The sequence below is a fragment of the Pongo pygmaeus genome, chromosome 19 (genome assembly GCF_028885625.2).
Source record: "Pongo pygmaeus isolate AG05252 chromosome 19, NHGRI_mPonPyg2-v2.0_pri, whole genome shotgun sequence".
Lineage (NCBI taxonomy): Eukaryota > Metazoa > Chordata > Mammalia > Primates > Hominidae > Pongo > Pongo pygmaeus.
Genome location: NC_072392.2, coordinates 30,952,961 through 30,971,138, shown reverse-complemented (window position 1 = coordinate 30,971,138; position 18,178 = coordinate 30,952,961). Strand labels below are relative to the sequence as shown.

The 18,178-nt window shown below is 39.8% G+C and overlaps 1 protein-coding gene across 2 annotated transcripts in view; it reads left to right on the top strand.

The window, feature by feature from the left end:
• Nucleotides 1–18,178, top strand: part of LOC134738691 (protein FAM27L-like) — a 36,577-nt gene that overhangs the window by 7,882 nt on the left and 10,517 nt on the right. For both annotated transcript variants that reach the window (XM_063655999.1, XM_063655998.1), the window contains exon 2: nucleotides 12,821–12,941. The gene's annotated coding sequence lies outside the window, so the exon portion shown is untranslated. The remainder of the gene's footprint in view (nucleotides 1–12,820; nucleotides 12,942–18,178) is intronic.

Here is an 18,178-nt window from a genome sequence, read left to right as displayed (position 1 = left end):
CCCTAGAGCTGACTGTGTCCAGTAGAGGGAGGGTGGGCATTAGTCTGGAATGCCAGCCTAGATGGATGGTCAGTGCCAGGCTCTGGGGCATAGGAAAGACCTTGGTCATGACCAGGGGTAGCTGATCACCAGGAATGCAGTTGGGGCTCCATGCCCGAATGCCAAGGAGACTCAGAGCTGGATCTGGGCCACAGAGTGAGGGGACAGTGGCTGTTGGTTTATATTGAGGGGAAGATGGGGCTGACAGGACTAAGGCCCTGGGGCTGAAGGGCATAGGAGCTCTTGCTAAAATTTAGGAGGCTCTGTTTGAAGGAATCTAGTGTTGATAGAATTTCCAGAGCTGCTGCCTGGGCCAGGTAAGACCCACGGGACCCTTCTCTCCAGCTTAGGCTCCCAATGGGTGCCCACCCTGTTTCATCACCTTCTCCTAGCTAGAGGTCCCCTATGAGGCATGAAGGTGGTGGGGCAGAGGCCCCTGTCAAGGCCTTCATGTCTGCCTGGGGGCTGGACCACCTGGCTGGAGAAAGGAAGCCGAGGTAGCAGAAGGGCCTGCCTGAAGATCCTCTGAGCCTTCCTCCTCCTTTTCTACTCCTTGGCCCAGGTGGTTGTATAAATTACTATTCACCCCTATAAAAATTGTTTAACTCCATCACAAATATTTGGATAATGGGGGAAATCTCAATCTAATTACTGTTAGCATTTTGGTTTCTTTTCATTTATTCTCCTTCCTATGTGTGTGTCTTGGGGAGTTCCCATAGGGGCATCACAGAGTACTGATGATTGTGCATTCTGCTTTTTCACTTACCGTATTCACCTAGTCAGCCAGTGTCAGCTGCTGTACCAGGCACTAGGAACCAATAAAAAAGTGTGATTCCTACACTCAGGTAGCTTATTGTCCAGGACAGAATGGCCATCAAATCCAGTTAGGATGTTGTATGCAGATATGATATCATATGGTTACGATATGATACAGTACATCTTCAAGGAGCTGTGTCAGGGACATGATGGAGAAGCCACTCTCCCAGGATCTTGTCAGCAAGAGGGAAATCCAGGAGTGCTTCCCAGAGGAGGAAGATGTTGACAGAGGTGAATTCTAAAGGTTTCTACAGTTCCTTCTCATGAAACCGTCTGGACCTGGTGCTTTTTTCAGTGGCAGATTTTTTTCTCATCAATGGTAATTAAGTTTCTACTCATTGTTTAGTTCATTAGGGGCACTTTATATTTTACTAGGAAAGCATTCATTTTCTCCAAATGTGTAAAGTCTCCACTTTTAAAATTTATTATGAATTTCTTTGTGGCCAAACAAATGATTTTTCTCAGATTTTCATAGATATAGAAAAAATGTATATTTTCTATTTAAGGGATATAAGGTCCCATATATACCAAATCAAGTTTTTGGTTATTCAAACTTTCACTTCTTTTGTATCCTTTGAGGGAGGAGGCTTTTACTCTAGTTCTAACAGAGATTTAGCCTTCCACTCAAATTTTCTCTATAAATCTCTTCTTTTACTAGTTTTTGCTTTTTATATTTACTATGATGCTGTGGGGAGCATGCAGATTTTGAGTGTTCTCTGTAATTTTCTCTATAAATCTCATCTTTTACTAGATTTTGCTTTTTGTATTTACCATGATGCTGTTGGGAGCATGCAGATTTTGAGTGTTCTCTCATTACAAATTGTGCCTATCATTACACGGTGTCCCTCTTTATCCCATTTCAGTGCTTAACCTTAAATTCCACCCCTCTATTATTATTATGGCCGCTCTTGATTTTACTTTAGCTTTTGTGCTTTCCTGGTATCTCTTGGCATTCTTTTATTTTCTACCATTATCATTGTTTAAGTGTTTTTCTTGTATATATACATCACTGGGTTTTTTTGTTGGTGATGGTGTTGACTGAGACAATGTCTTGTTCTGTTGCCCTGGCTGGAGTGCAGTGGCACCATCACAGCTTACTTCAGCATTGGCCTTCTAGTTTGAGGTGATCCCCCCACCTCAGCCTCTACAGTAGCTGGGACTACAGGCATGCACCATTACACCCAGCTAATTTTTTGTATTTTTTTTTCTTTTGGAGAGATGGGGATCTCACCATATTGCCCAGTTATCACTGTATTTTTAAACCCAAGCTGACCTTTGTCTTTCAATGGGAATTCATGTGTTCACATTTCATTAAATAGTTGATCTACTGTAGTTGATTTTATTTCTTTTGGCTTATTTTACATTTATTGGTTTATCTTGTGGGTTTTTTCCCTCTGGTTATTGATCACTCCAGTTATTAATTTCCTTTTTCTTCCCTTGTTACTCTTTCCATTTCATTATTGGCTTCTACCCCTTCTCTGGAGTTCCTAATCAAACACATATTCTTTAGCATGTGATTCCATGGGGATTTTTTTTCTCAGCACTGTCATCTGGAGCTCCAACCTGTTGGTCTATAGACTCAGGTCTTTCTTTATGCTTCAGTAAATCTATGTGTTGTTTGATTTGATTGTCATTTTTGTTGTTGTTATTGTTGTTTATTTTCTCTCTTCCCCTTTCTCCTTTCTTCTCTCTCCCTTTTTCCTTTTTCTTTCCCTTCTCTTCTCTCTCTTCTCTTCGTTCTCTTCTCTTCTTCTCTCTTCTCTCCCTCCCCTCTCCTCCCCTTTTCTCCCTTCTCTCATCTTCTTTTCTTTTCTTTCACAGGATCTCAGTCTGTTACACACGCTGGAGTGCAGTAGTGCAATCATAGTTCATTGCAGCCTCAACCTCCCAGACTCAAGCATTTCTCCCAACTCAGCCTCCTCAGTAGCTGGGACTACAAGTGCATGCAACAACACTTGGCTAATTTTTGTATTTTTTGTAGAGACAGGGTCTCACTCTGTTACTCAGGTTGGTCTCAAACTCCTGGGGTCAAGCGATCCACCCACCTCAGCCTCCCAAAATGTTGGGATTACAGGCATGGGTCACCATGCCCAGGTCATTTAATCTTAGTTTTTGTGTTAATCATTTAACCTTCATCATTCCTCAAATCTCTCTTTAAAAATACCTTATAAAGATGTAAATCACTATAACTCCTATGTCTCTTCAAATTTTTTATATAAAGTGACAACTCCAAATACATCTTTCCATTTAATGTTATTTAATAAAAACCATTCTATTTTTATGCTAATATCTCCATTTGGCCATAAAACAATATATCTAGAAACAAAGTGTGAGCTTCAAAGAAACAATGATCTACTGTTTCTATCAACTTTTTACTATCCATAATCCCTTTGCTTCCCATCTACCTCATACAAATTGAAGTTAATTATCAACTTGAAATTTCTAGAGCTTATGCAACTTCAATTCATTTCTTTCCCTTGATATATTCAACTCTACTGCCAAAATTACAACCTTCGTTAAATGCAACTGTCTGTGTGTCTAATCCTTGCCAGCACCCATGCAGCTGAACATGCCCAAAAGAACAATATAGCAATGATTTTCAACATTTTATATCCAGGCCAGAATTCTCCCCTGAGTTTCAGATTTATATATTTAAATGCTTACTTAACATCTCCAATTAACTACTTAATGGAAATCCCAAAATTAATATATCCATAACTGTCAAATTCTTCACCTACATCATCTCTCATTTTACAAAAATTCCATTTTTTCCTAATGAATATTTACCGTGTTCATCATTTTGCTCAAATGTTTCCTCAAAGTGGTGCCTACCTTAATGGTATTACTAAAAGTTTTTCTAAGCACTTCATTTTTCTGCCCTGCTTTCTTTTCCTCCTTAGAACCACCTGATGCACTGTATATTTTACTAATACACAGTTTGTTTCTTTTACCTGCTAGAATATAAATTATATAAGACCAGCGATTTTTTACATCATGTTTACTTTCCAATGCCGTACCAAGATCAGTACCTGACACTGAAACAAAGGTAGATTATTCAATTTTTTTAAATGTGTTCTGTGGATTACTAGAACTGCAAAACTCACTTCAATAAGTCTACGACAGTTAAAAAATACATTCATGACACCTTATCTTCTTGGGGAATTACAGTGATTACTAGTCTTTAAAAGTAAGAAGACATAAACTTCAGTTTGAAACCAGGACTCATCATCCCACAGTTAGAGTTGGACTTCTTTGTGTGTTCAGGGACCACAGAGAGGTCAGGGGTGTTGGCCTCAGCCTCTTGGACAAGGGAAGCCGGCACCTTATGAGCTCAGGACCCCTGTCCCTAGCCTGGAGGATGGCAGAGTCTGGCTCAGCCAGGTCCCTGGCCTGCACAAAGCCAGTGGCACCAGGTGAACATGCCCAGCTCAGTGACTGCCTGGAGCAGGTGTGGGGCAGCCAGACCCAGTGGGTGTGGGCTTGGGAGCCTAGCCACAGAGGATGAGCAGGACGGGCACAGTCAGACAACCCTTAGAAGGCCTCCACCCCTGAGCTGCAGGAAGAGATCCCCTCATCCAGCTCCTCCCCAGGGGCCCACTCTGGATCAACAGGAAAATGTAGCCCCTGATGTGGTTGTGCATAACTGGACAGATGGGAGACACACAGCTGAAGGCCATGTTGATAACCGCCTGCTGGTATCCCAGTTTGACATCCCAGTACCACATATCGCTGAAATGCCAGGTCACCACATCACCAACGGTTAAGTCGATATGAACTGTTGATTGTTGACGAGTCCCAGGATCTTTTCTGCTCTTGAGCCTGACCATGAGGTAGTAGATGCCGAAGTCAGGCAAGGATTGCCAGGCCTGATGGAGGCACAACTGGGTCTGGTCGGCAAGAGCCAGGCCACATTCTGGGGGCTTCCAGGATCCGTGGGATGAGCTGCTTGGCCTTGAACTTTTGTGGAAGTGCAGGGTTGGGGTGTGGAGGGAGTACCAAGACCACAGAGGCTGAGGCCCCTGACAACGGCGCCACTGCCCTGGGGGTGGTTGCCGAACCCGGTGCCTGTCTGCTGGAAGGCCTGCATCTCGCTGGCGGCTGTTCTCTGCAAGGTGCAGCCCCTCCTGGGAAGCCAGTGGCAGCCCCTGCAGCATGCACCTGGCTGCTCCTGCCCCGCAGGTGGGGGTCGCTTGCCTCGGGTGAGTTGGATGCAGAACTTGCAGCCAGAGATGCTAACACCAGAAATGCCCTCACAGCCCTTGAGGTTGAGCTGCTGAGGGTGTGGGGTGGGTGTCCACTGGGGCGTGGCCTGGCTCTCATGGCAGGATTGCATGTCTTCCTTGAACAGCTCCCAGTGCTGGCCTCAGCCCTTCAGGGTCAGCTTCTGGGGCTGGGAGATTTGGGGACACTCCTTGACTTCTGTGACAGTGGCCAGGCTTCCAGCCCGTCTGTGGGTACCTAGCCCTCCAGCTTCTCCTCCAGGCTGCTGAGGGCTGCGTCCAGGCCATCTAGCCGGGTATCCACAGCTGGCTTGCCCATCTCCCCTCTCTGAGACAGCCTGTTTCCATAGGACTGCAGGGATGAGACACCATCAACCCCTCCTAGATGCAGCCCACCCCTCCAGCAGCAGATCTCACTGAGCGGCTCGCACAGCGGGATCCAAGCCGTAGAAATCTTGGGGCTGAAAGCACGGCCAGAGGCGCCTGGCCCTGGCGTCCCGTTAAATGAGGCACGGCAGGTACCAGAGCCCGCTGTGCAGCAGGGATTCGTCCAACGGGAGTTGGGCCCTGGCGGGCGAGGGAGGGTCAGGCGGCGTCGGTCACCGGCTCGGCAGGTGGTCGCAGGCCTTGGTTGGCCACTGTCCCAGAAGTGAGCCAGCCTCCCCGGAAGAGCGCTGGAGCGAAGCTCCCCGCTAGGACCACCTTGGTCAGGTTGCACACCTCCTCGTCTGACTCCTTCTAGTCTCAGGAGCTGGAGTGGGGCTGGAGGCAAGTGAGCCCCACCTGCGGGGCAGGAGCAGCTGAGTGCATGCTGCAGGGGCTGCCACTGGCTTCCCAGGAGGGGCTGAACAGCGCAGGGAACAGCCATCAGCGAGATGCAGGCCACCCTTGGCCTTTCAGGAGACAGGCGCGGGACTCGGGCAACCACCCCCAGGGCCTTGGCGCCTCCGTCAGGGGCCTCAGCTTCTGTGGCCTTGGTGCTCAGGAGCTGGAGTGGGGCCAGCTCAGGGACGCCTGGCACTGTGGAGGCTGTAGGTGGCGGCTGCGGCCCAGAAGCACTGACGAAAGCCCCTTGATAGATCAAGTCAAAATGTTACTGAGGGCCGGGCGCGGTGGCTCATGCCTGTAATCCCAGCACTTTGGGAGGCCGAGGCGGGCGGATCACGAGGTCAGGAGATCGAGACCATCCTGGCTAACACGGTGAAACCCCGCCTTCACTAAAAATACCAAAAAAATTAGCTGGGCGCCATGGCGGGCGCCTGTAGTCCCAGCTACTCGGGAGGCTGAGGCAGGAGAATGGCGTGAACCCGGGAGGCAGAGCTTGCAGTGAGCCGAGATTATGCCACTGCAGTCCGGCCTGGGCGAAAGAGCAAGACTCCGTCTCAAAAAAAAAAAAAGGTGTTATTGAGAAGGCCAGTTCATTCTCTAGGATGCCAGTGGCAAACAAACATGAGGACGACCAGGGAGACGAGGATTTTGAGTGCTTACTTTATAAAGTGTCTATAATATCTGCAGCAGAAGAACTTAATGGCAAGTTGGTCAGAAGATAAGCCTGGAAATCTTAAATGTCCTATACTCATTTTTAATTATATTGTATGTTACATACTCTTTCGGGCAAGAATGATGGAGATTATGTGAAGTGGAATAAGGGCTTTCCCTCTCTGTTTGCTTCTGACCACTTCTTTGTTACCATTATCACAATTGGTACAGTTAGCTGGGTGTTGTGCTAAACACATTAAAGACATGTTATTGAATACCCATTTTAACCATATGGGATAGGTTTTATTAACAGGGTGTGAATATGGTTCAAACAATTTACCCAGAGTATGTAATGGATTAGCCAATACTAGTCTGTTTTCCTCCCAAGCCCTCTTTATTATTATATATTCTTCCCATGAGAGACCAGAAGATGCCTAAAGAAAGGAATCGAGGGAGCAGAAGACGTTTTGTGAGGAGGAGATATTTGAATGGTACTTGAGTATAAGTTGCTACACGGTTGTGTGCTATGACATCTATCCACAAATAACCCAGTTTACCCCATAAAACCTTCAACCAACTTTCATATCTCAATTTTCCTTTGAAGTATTCCTCTGAGTGTTAAAGAGAAGTATGAAAATTTGCTCCACAGTAAACTGCAGAGATAAACAGAGATGGCTATGGAAATACTACAACTATTATTAAGGAAGATGGCTATTTGCCTTTTAGTATAAATTGAGTCAATGAGATGCATAAATATTATTTCCAATATCAGTGAATATTTGCCTAAGACATAATTTATTATTATTATTTCCATTTTTAATTTGTAGATACCATTGTACATATCGTGTACAATATGATATTTTAAAGTATATATATTGTGGAATGATTCAATCTAGCTAATGAACATATGCATTGCCTTACATACCTTTTTTGTGGTGAGAATACAACAATTTTAAATATTTGTCCAATTCACATTTGGAAAATACAATTAAAATAAGTTTAAAATGCCTATAATTCACAGTGCAGTCATAAAAATTAAACCGATGAAACACACTAAAGTCATTTAAATGTATCCTAACTTATTGTTCTTGATCATATAGTAAAACATCATCAAAATATAGTCTCTATTGTTTTAGAATTTGATTTCTTAGATCTGGTCATAATTATGCTGTATAGATAAAACTCTGTGGTCTAAACGGATTTGAAGTCAGAAACTTGCACTGCCAAAACAATACTGTGTGTTATCAGCTCTGCCTCAATTTGCAAATCACATAAGCTTTCTGAACTCCATTTTATTCATTTGGGAAATGAGATCAATACACTAAATATTTCAGTTAATGCAAAGTAGAATACAAAAAGAACCACACTCTAGTTCCATTCCACGTGAGCACTTCATCTATTTCCCTCCAGAAATCACCTGTACTCCATAGGAAAGTAAATTCATACCCATCTAGTTAACAGTGTGAGAATGTAAGTTTAAAGCATGTTTGACTAAGGAAACTTAATCATAATAAAATGGTTTAATTTCCCTGAGCATGAAATATTCTCCACAAGAAATGGCATGCTATGTTTAATTGGTTCTGGGAATGATTATCCGATATTAGTCACTTTCATATTGGTGTCCCCTAGAGTGGAAAATAAATAAGACAGTGATTGCACTTCTGCATGTCCATCTTCTGCCAAGACATTTTGCTGATGTGCAGTGTCTGCAGCTTCCCATTTCTTGGCTAAGTTCAAGCTTTGTTAGTTTAGTGCTTAGGAAAGCCTCATGTTCTTACAGAAATCCTTTTGCTCTCATTACTTTTTGTGATGTTATGGACAATAATTTGCCTTGGGAGCATGACAATTGATTCCAACAGTTGCCAATGTGGGGGAGGGGGGTGTCAAAAGGTGGGCTTTTTCAATGTCAATTTTAACCCAGCAGCAATTTCTGCAGTTGCAAATAATTCTATTTTCTTTCTGGTCACTTAAGTTCTGTCAAATTAAATTGGTGTTCAAAACTCATAGCACAGTTTTGCTTTTTTATTACTACATCTGCAATTTGATTAGTGTGATATATTTTCATATATGAGTGAATATCAATTAAAGGCGATGAACATTTATAGGTAACTTTTTCAGCCATAGAGGTTAGTAATTTTAATGTGTAAACCATCTGAATTCATACTGCAACCATATTTTTGTAACATAAGAAAATGTAGATTAAATAAGTTTTATTAGTATTTTAAATGTAATAAAATTATTTTCGGCTGGCTGCAGTGGCTCACGCCTGTAATCCCAACACTTTGAGATGCCAAGGTGGGTGGATCACCTGAAGTCACTAATTCAAAACCAGCCTGGCCAACATGGCAAAATGCCGTCTCTACTAAAAATACAAAATTAGCCATGCATGGTGGCGCATGCCTGTAATCCCAGCTACCCGGGAGGCTGAGGCAGGAGAATAGCTTGAACCCGGGAGGCAGAGGTTGCAGTGAGCTGAGATCGTGCCATTGCACTCCAGCCTGTTCAACAAGAATGAAACTCCTTTATGAAAGTATTTTCTTGAAATATTAAAATATAATTTAATGTATCATTAACACCATATGCCCATTAAAAGGTTGTGTTAAATAACTATAATATTACTGAGAATAACTTATGTTTCAGACATTTCACTTACATCATTTAAATCAGACTTCCTAATAACCCACGTATAAACCTTGGTATGAAGTAACTGATCCTGAGAGATGTAAATTATCTTCCCAAATTCATGCATTTATTAAGTTTATCATCTGAGTTTTCTGACATTATATGTAACATTTTTTTCTCCATACCACGTTGGTTCCTTGCATTCCAAAGCTCTTGAAGAACACTGAAAGAAGTCAATGGCCTTCATCTGCATTTCAACCAACATTGCTACAATCACCCTTGTTCACAGTCCTGTCTTCATACAAAAAGAAATGTTTCCATTAGTTTCCAGCATCATCTCACATAGTTATCATTTTGGTTTAGAACACTAATCCACTCTCAGAATTTCTCAAAAATACATTAAGTTGCTAACAATAGTCAGCACATTGCACAATAGATCTCTTGAATTTTACTCCTTCTCTCTGACTATAGTTGTGTATCCTTTGACCAACATCTACCAAACTCCCTTCCAAACCACATTAGCTGCTGGCAAAAAAACATTTTACTCTCTACTTCTTAACTTTTTGAGATTCCACATACAAATGAGACTATGTGATAATTGTCTTTCTGGCCTAGATCATAATATTCTCCAGGTTTATCCACGTTTTCACAAATGACAGAATTTCCTTCTTTTCTGTGGCTGAAAGTATTTCATTGTATGTATATGCCACATTTTCTCTATCCATTCCCCCGTCGATGGACACAAGTTGATTCCATATCATGACTACTGTGAATAATACTGCAATAAATATGGGAGTGCAGATATCTGTTCCATATACTGATTTTATATCCTTTGGATAGGTAGATACCCAGCAGTGGGATCACTGGATCATATAGTAGTTCAATTTTAAAATTTCTGGAGAACAATAATACTTAGCGGCCTAAAACTTAATATTTAATACATAGCGGCTGTACTAATTTATTAGGTTAGTGCAAAAGTAATTGAAGTTTTTGCCATTGAATGTAATGGCAAAACTGCAATTACTTTTACACGAAGTGAATATATTCCCACCAATAGTGTACAAGGGTTCCCTGGTCTCCACACCCTGATCAACACGTTTAATTCTTGTATTTTTGATAATAACCATTATAATAGGTGTGAGATGACAGCAGAGTGGAGCTGTAGTTTGCATTTCCATAATAATTGTGATGTTGAACATTTTTTGCATATGCCTACTTGGCCATTTGTATGTCTTCTTTTGAGAAATGTCTGCTCAGATCTTTTGCTTATATTTTAATCAGTTCATTTGCCTTCTTGCTATTGAGTTGTTTGAATTTCTTATATATTTTGGATGTTAATTACCACAAAATTCATAACAATATAAGGTAATACATATGCTAATTAGCTAGATTTAGTCACCTCACAAAGTAAATATACCTCAAAATATCATGTTGTACAAAATAAATACATAAAATTTTATCCTTCAATTAAGAAATTAAAATAAAATGAAATTTTCAGCATGATAGACATTCAAATATATGAATCATGTCACCCCAACCTCTCTTTATCATTTTCAGTAGTTACGGGTGAAATCTGAGTCAGGGCTGATGTTCCTAGTTCCCTACTATTATATTCTTAATACACTGCAGTTTCTCAATCATCCTTATTAAAGCAGTTACCAAAATTTAAAAATTAATTTTGAATGTACTATGATCATCTCTGAAAATTATAATTTGAAGAAGTGCTTCTATGAATGGGATAAAATATTTCATTATTTTTTTCAGCATTCCACATTTTTGACTCATTGACTCAGCTAAACCACATAAATCTTCACTTTTTTCTATTTTATATATCATAATGCCTATCTTTCAACTGTGAAAAATTATCAACTATATTTGTTTATTAACTTTGGGAATATGAAATTTAGATTGTGATCTTCTAGAAATAAAATTTAGAAGCTTTTTTTCTAACCAAAGCATTCAGACTTGAGCAAATGACAAATGCAGAATATTTTATGTGTTGACAAATATATACATATAATATCAATGTTTTTGTGTTTCAAGTTTTTAAGCAATATTTGCTAGCTGATAAACTTATTTTTTATTTACTAATAAGAAATAATTTGGAGTGCAGAAATCAAGATACTGTCCTTGCATGACATTAAGATTAATAGATAAATGTTATCACACATACAGGCACATACAACACCACCAGAACTTTACCTAAATGATTGTTTTCCAACTTATGCAATTGTGGCTGTTCATAAACATCTTGTTTATTGATGATCTTGATTATAAACATCTTGTTTATTATTGATCTTGTCTATAAACTATCTTTACTAATTAGGAAACATTTTTTTCTCTTTTCTTTTTTTTTTTTTCAGAGAAAAGGTCTGGCTCTGCCACCCAAGCTGGAGGACAGTGGCACCAGCTCCACTCACTGTAACCTTTGCCTCCCAAGTTCAAGTGATTCTTGTCCCTCAGCCTCCCAAGTAGCTGGGACTACAGGCATGCACCAGCACACGTGGCTAATTTTTGTATTTTTAGTAGAGATAGGGTTTTGTTATATTACTCAGGCTGGTCTTGAACTCCTGGGCTCAAGTGATCAACTATTCCTGGTCTCCCAAAGTGCTGGGATTACAAGCATGAGCCACTGTGCCTGGCCTCTGTTTTCTTTATTGCTTTATTTATCTGGTTTTGAGTTGGGAGATGATATTAAACAAGAGTTATAATTTTCCAAAAATGGAAATAAAAATAATTTTAGGCTAGAGGAAAATGCAAACAATGGCAACATTAGGATCTATTAGCTTATTTGAATTTTGTAATAAATAAAGATTTGATATAATGGGAAATTTCGTATGCTCAATGTGTAAGTACATTCTCAATTCTTGAAGGAAATAATAAAACAGTATCAACTTAGAAAGATATAAAAAAAATGCTAAGTTGTCACACAAAAAAAAGAAATTCAGAAAAAAGGAAATTCCAAAGCAGAAGTCCTGGTATGTTACTATTCCAGACAAATCTCATATGAGAAAGCACTCAAGATAATTGAAACGTTAATTTAATAATTAATTAATTAAAATAATACAGTCCTGGATGTCTTTCCTTTTTTGTGCTTTCTTTAATTTCTTTCCAGCTATATATAAATGTGTCTTGGTAGAAATTTAAGTGCCTGGGAATGAATAGTACTGTCCCCCAGGATAATAAGTTATTAGCAAATTAATACCTTGCTTCTGTTAGTTGTCAACATGTTGCAAGTAAACATTGTTGATAGGCACTGTGGATCTACAAAGGGTAAGATATCATCCTTTCACAAAAGGATAGCTATTAAACCTGACTGTAGGTAAAGTTAAATTGCAACTAAACATATGTAGACATATACCAAGATTTTTAAAATTACACAATATTTCTGACCAATAAAATATAAACTAGAGTCTAAACTGTTTGGCTAAGAATTTCATTGCTAGAGTACACTTACAAGTACTAAATGAATTTCCAAAAATCTAACATTTTGTTCTCAATAAAATAAAATGTGTTTAATAAATATGAAGCAAAAAATAAAATCCTAAACAAAAGCAAACACTGTTGATCAGTCAATTTAACATGGACTATTATTGCTATTATTTTTATTGACCAATAATTTATTTCCTGACTTTTCTTCCCAGATATGGACACTATTGATGGGAGCGGCTGGCCATCTGGAGTGGCAGTTGCCATCATGCCAGTAGCGCTTGGGCCGCACGGGCAGTGTTGTCAGGAGCAGCAGCAGGAGCAGCAGTGGCGGTGGTAAGTCCCCGTTCCCTGTGTCCTCAAGGCATCTGACTGCACCGCCCCCTAATGGCTGGGCAGGACCCACTCCCAGGTGCAGACCCTCCATGGTGGCCTCAACTTCGCTTCCCACCACATCTGGGAACCCATCAGCGCTGGCAGCCGGGTCTTGCAGGATTGGCCCCAGGAGCATCAGGTTCATTTGTGCGGCATTAGCCAGGGCCCCCATGCCACCTGCACCTCGCCCGTGCACTACTGCAGGGAAAACGCAGAGAGGAGTCACGGCCAGGGCTGCACACTCTATGGAGCCAGTGGGAGCTGGGGACAAGTGGGAGCCCAGCCCCTTCCAAATTGCCAGGGCAGTAACTCCCCAGGCGCAACTGCAGCTGCCCAAGGAGGGTCTGCGACCCAGGCAGTCCTGTGCTCTTGGGAGCCAGGAGAAGGCAGGAGCCCCACCCTCCCAGGTACAGCTGGAGCCTTTCAAGCCACGGCTGCAGACCCAGGCACTCTGCACTCTTGGTGCCTGGGAGGGCCCCCGTGACCCCACAGGCTCAGAAGTGCCTGCGCCCACTGTCTGGGTTCTCCTCGCTGTCAGCACCTGCTCCAATCTTTGAGCAAAGTTGAGGTCGAGCACACTATATTGTGCCCAATATAAAATAGATATAAAAATACCTCTTACACTTAAATCCAGGCATTGTCATTTGAATGACTTAAGAATATGCAGCTAAGGTGCTTTTGAAAATACAAGCTAGTGATTATACTGAATTTGTAAATCACGTAGGATAGTGAGTCATTTTAGAATATTAATTATTTCAGTCCATAAACCTGGATGTCTTTCCTTTTCTGTGTTTTCTTTAATTTCTTTCATTGATGTTTGTAATTTTTGTTGTAGAAATCTTTTACTTCCTCGGTTAAGTTTATTTCTACAATAGCTACATTTTTGTAGCTATTGTAAAAGAAATAGCTTCCTTAATTTTTTTTCAGCTAGTTTACTAGCAACATATAGAAATGCTACTGTTTTTTGTATGTTGATTTTATATCCTGCAACTTTATTAAATTTATTAAATTCATTTATCACTCTAAGAAGTTTTTGGTAGAGTCTTTAGTTTTTTCTGTGTATGAAATCACATTGTCTGCAAACAGGGACAATTTGACTGTCTCCTTTCCAATTCAGACACCCTTTATTTCTTTCTCTAACTGAATTGCCCTGGCTAAGACTTTCAGTATGTGAAATATGAGTGGTGAAAGTGGGCCTCCTTTTCTTGCTCCAGTTTTCATTTTTCACCTTTTCCATATTCAGTATGATCTTAGCTGTGGGTTTGTCTTTATGCCCTTTTGTGTTGAAGCATATGTTTTCTATACTAAATTGTTGAGAGGCTTTTGTCACGTAAGAATGTTTAATTTTGCCAAATGCTTTCATTGTGTTTATTGATTTAATCGTATGGTTTTCAATATATATCAAAAGGAAAGAAAATCAATATATCAAAGGGTTACCTGCACCCCCATGTTTATTACAGCACTATTCACAATAGCCAAGATATAGAATCAACATAAGTGTCCATCAACAGATGAATGAATAAAGAAAATGTAACATACCTATATAATGGAATACTATTGAGTTATAATAAAGAACAAAATCCTCTCATTTGTGGCAACATGAATGCAACTGGAGGGCATTAGCTTAGGTGAAATAAGCCTGGCATAGAAAAATAAACACCACAGGCCAGGAGCGGGGACTCATGCCTGTAATCCTAGCACTTTGGGAGGCCAAGACAGGCGGATCACGAGGTCAGGAGATCGAGACCATCCTGGCTAACACAGTGAAACCCCGTCTCTACTGCAAATACAAAAAAAAATTAGCCGGGCGAGGTGGCAGGCACCTGTAGTCCCAGCTACTCGGGAGGCTCAGGCAGGAGAATGGTGTGAACCCGGGAGGCGGAGCTTGCAGTGAGCCAAGATAGCGCCACTGCAGTCTGGCCTGGGAGAAAGAGCAAGACTCTGTCTCAAAAAAAAAAAAAAAAAAAAGAGAGAAATAAACAGCACATAACTACATGTTCTCACGTATGGAAGCTTAGATAGTAGAGTATTGGTTACCATATACAGGAAAGAGAAAGGGGAGTATAAGAAAAATTTGGTTAACACATACAAAATTACAGCTGGAGAGAAGGAATAAGTTATAGTTCTCTACCGCACTGCAGGGTGACTGTAGTTAAAGGGAATTTATTGTGTGTTTTCAAATAACTAGAAGAAAAGATTTTTAATATTCTCCTGCAAAGAAATAATAAATGATTTAGGTAATGGATATTCTAATGACTCTGACTTGATCATTACACATTGCATAAATATATCAAAATATCACTCTGTAACCCATAAACCTGTACAATTATTACATGCCAATTAAAAATAATTTTAAAAGAGAAAAAATGAAATAAAATTAAAGGTACAGAATTTAACTACTTTTTCTTCTATGAAACCCAAGGGTCAGTACCAAGAAGAGTGAATTTATTAGTTTTCTAAAATAAAAAAAATCAAAGACCAAAAAAGAGCAATATCCAAGAAAAACAACTGTTAGTAAGAATACTTAGAAAACTTGGGCACTGTATCACCCTGTTCCTAGATACCAATTTATAGATGACCACTTAAATAGAAGTTTATTCCAGTTAATTCATTTATAATCCCAGAGTTCAAAATTACATTTTACCTACAATAAATGAGATAACACATTTAAATTGTATGGTACTCTGCCTAACACACGTTAATAACTCAACACATGTTAGCAATAAGCTTTTAGTATAGTAGTCATAGTACTAATTTCTCACATTGCAATTTCCTTCATTCAGAGACATGAATACAACTTTCATCATGATTCCTTTTTCATCAAGATAGCTCTTCAAATTATTCTATTTCTTTCATTCAGTATATTAGCTGTGTATACCGATACTACATTCTTTTTTTTTTTCTGAGATGGAATCTCATTCTGTCACCCAGGCTGGAGTGCAGTGGCATGATCTTGGTTCACTGCAACCTCCAACTCCCAGGTTCAAGCAATTCTCCTGCCTCAGCTCCCCAGGCAGCTAGGACTACAGGTGCACACCACCACACCTCACTAATTTTTGTATTTTTAGTAGGCTCGGGGTTTCACCATGTTGTCCAGGCTGGTCTCAAACTCCTGATCTCAGGTGATCGACCCACCTTGGCCTCCCAAAGTACTGGGATTACAGGCATAAGCCACTGCGCCCAGCCTGATATTGCATTCTTGGATTTTGAACACTGAATATCTTTTTGAAAGATTACACCTCTTTACCAATTTGTGCTTTGGAAATTATTTTCCCTCAAGTGTTCTAAGAGTGTAATGAAGAATGAGGGTCACGTTTTATCACTTTTTTCCTTAAAGATTTCAGACATGCTGAGGCCGAGCTTGGTGACTCACGCCTGTAATTCCAGCACTTTGGGAGGCCAAGGTGGGTAGATCACGAGATCAGGGGATCGAGACCATCCTAGCTAACACAGTGAAACCCCATCTCTACCAAAAATACAAAAAAAGTAGCCAGGTGTGGTGGCGGGCACCTGTAATCCAGCTATGTGGGAGGCTGAGGCAGGAGAATGTCTGAACCCAGGAGGCAGAACTTGCAGTGAGCTGAGATCGCGCCACTGCACTCCAGCCTGGGTGACAAAGCATGACTCCGTCTCAAAAAAAAAAAAAAAAAAAAAGATTTCAGACATGCTGAAACTGAATGAAGTATTATTTGCTACCAGATAGATTAGTTCTTTCTAGTTGTAGGAGTGAATACATCTTTAATGGTATATTTTGGGTTATTGCCTTATTTTTGATGCAGTATTCTGTAAATAATTTTTTAAACCTGGCAAAATTCAGTGAGCATAGATTCATCAACTTTGGTGTTATATTGTGTTTGCTTTTAAAAACTGCTTTTGAGGCCTGGCATGGTGGCTCTTGCCTGTAATCCCAGCACTTTGGGAGGCCAAGGTGGGTGGATTACCTGAGGTCAGGAGTTCGAGACTAGCCTGGCCAACATGGCAAAACCCCATTTCTATTAAAAACAAAATTAGCCAGGCATGTTGGTGCATGCTTGTAGTCCTAGCTACTCAGGAGGCTGAGGCAAGAGAATCACCTGAATCAGGGAGGCAAAGGTTGCTGTGAGCCAAGATCACACCATTGCACTCCATCCTAGGTGATAAGAGCGAAACTCTGTCTAAAAAAAAAAAAAAAAAACAAAAAAAAAACTACTTTTGAATAGAGTTGTAAATACATTTTTTTAAGAAAAAAGAAATTATCAAGTGCATAAGTTCATAACACAAAATCAAATAAAATTCAAGGCACAAGTTAGTACTAAAAAAATTATGTTGAATATTCCCTAATACAACATGCTTTTTCCCTTCATGAACAGTTTGTGTTTTACTGAGAAGACACCTTATTTATGGCAGAAGTTAGACTACAGATGAATATGTACTTTAAACACTCTCAGTAGCTTTCTTAATTTTACATATGCTGCTTTATGCTTCTGTTTATTTTCATTTTTCCAATGTCCATATTCTAGTAAATTTGAATATTTTAATTCAAGTTTATTGAATTTAATATTTAATATTGCTTGTATAATTTAGTATTTGTAAGACTCAAAAAGGTTTATGAAAAAAGAAAAAGATCAACATGTTGCTAATCATTTAAAGATTATTTTAAAATCTTTGACCTTTATGTGTTAATGAATAAAATGTTAGTAGTTATTAGTATAAAATAATTTATGTCTTTTGGACTTAGCATCCAGCATTTCTTTTTAAATAAATAAATAATTATTCTCCTGCAATATATTATGTTTATCTGGGTTTTGAAAAATGATGTTTCCTAATATGAGAAAGCCATTTACATATTTAAATCTACAAAGGCAAATGAAATGGTACTAAATTATTTACATAATAACATTTAGATTGTGGCCCTTATAACATTCTTTGTATACTTCATACAGAGTTGGGGATATGCAATCCTAGAATATTGCTGAGAGCAAACCCTTCAGCTTGATGAACAAAACAAGACTTTTAAATCAAATTAAACTTTTAAATTACCCAGGTTATGGGGCCTTTTAATTCAATGGAGATGGAGCATAATGAATTATTCCCTTTTCATTGGGTAATAAGATCTCATTCTTAACTTATAATACTCAAAATATCCTTTAATTTTTAATTTGTGGTTAACCATATCATTATCCCTAGATATTTTAGCTTCTATCTTGAAGTCTATAATA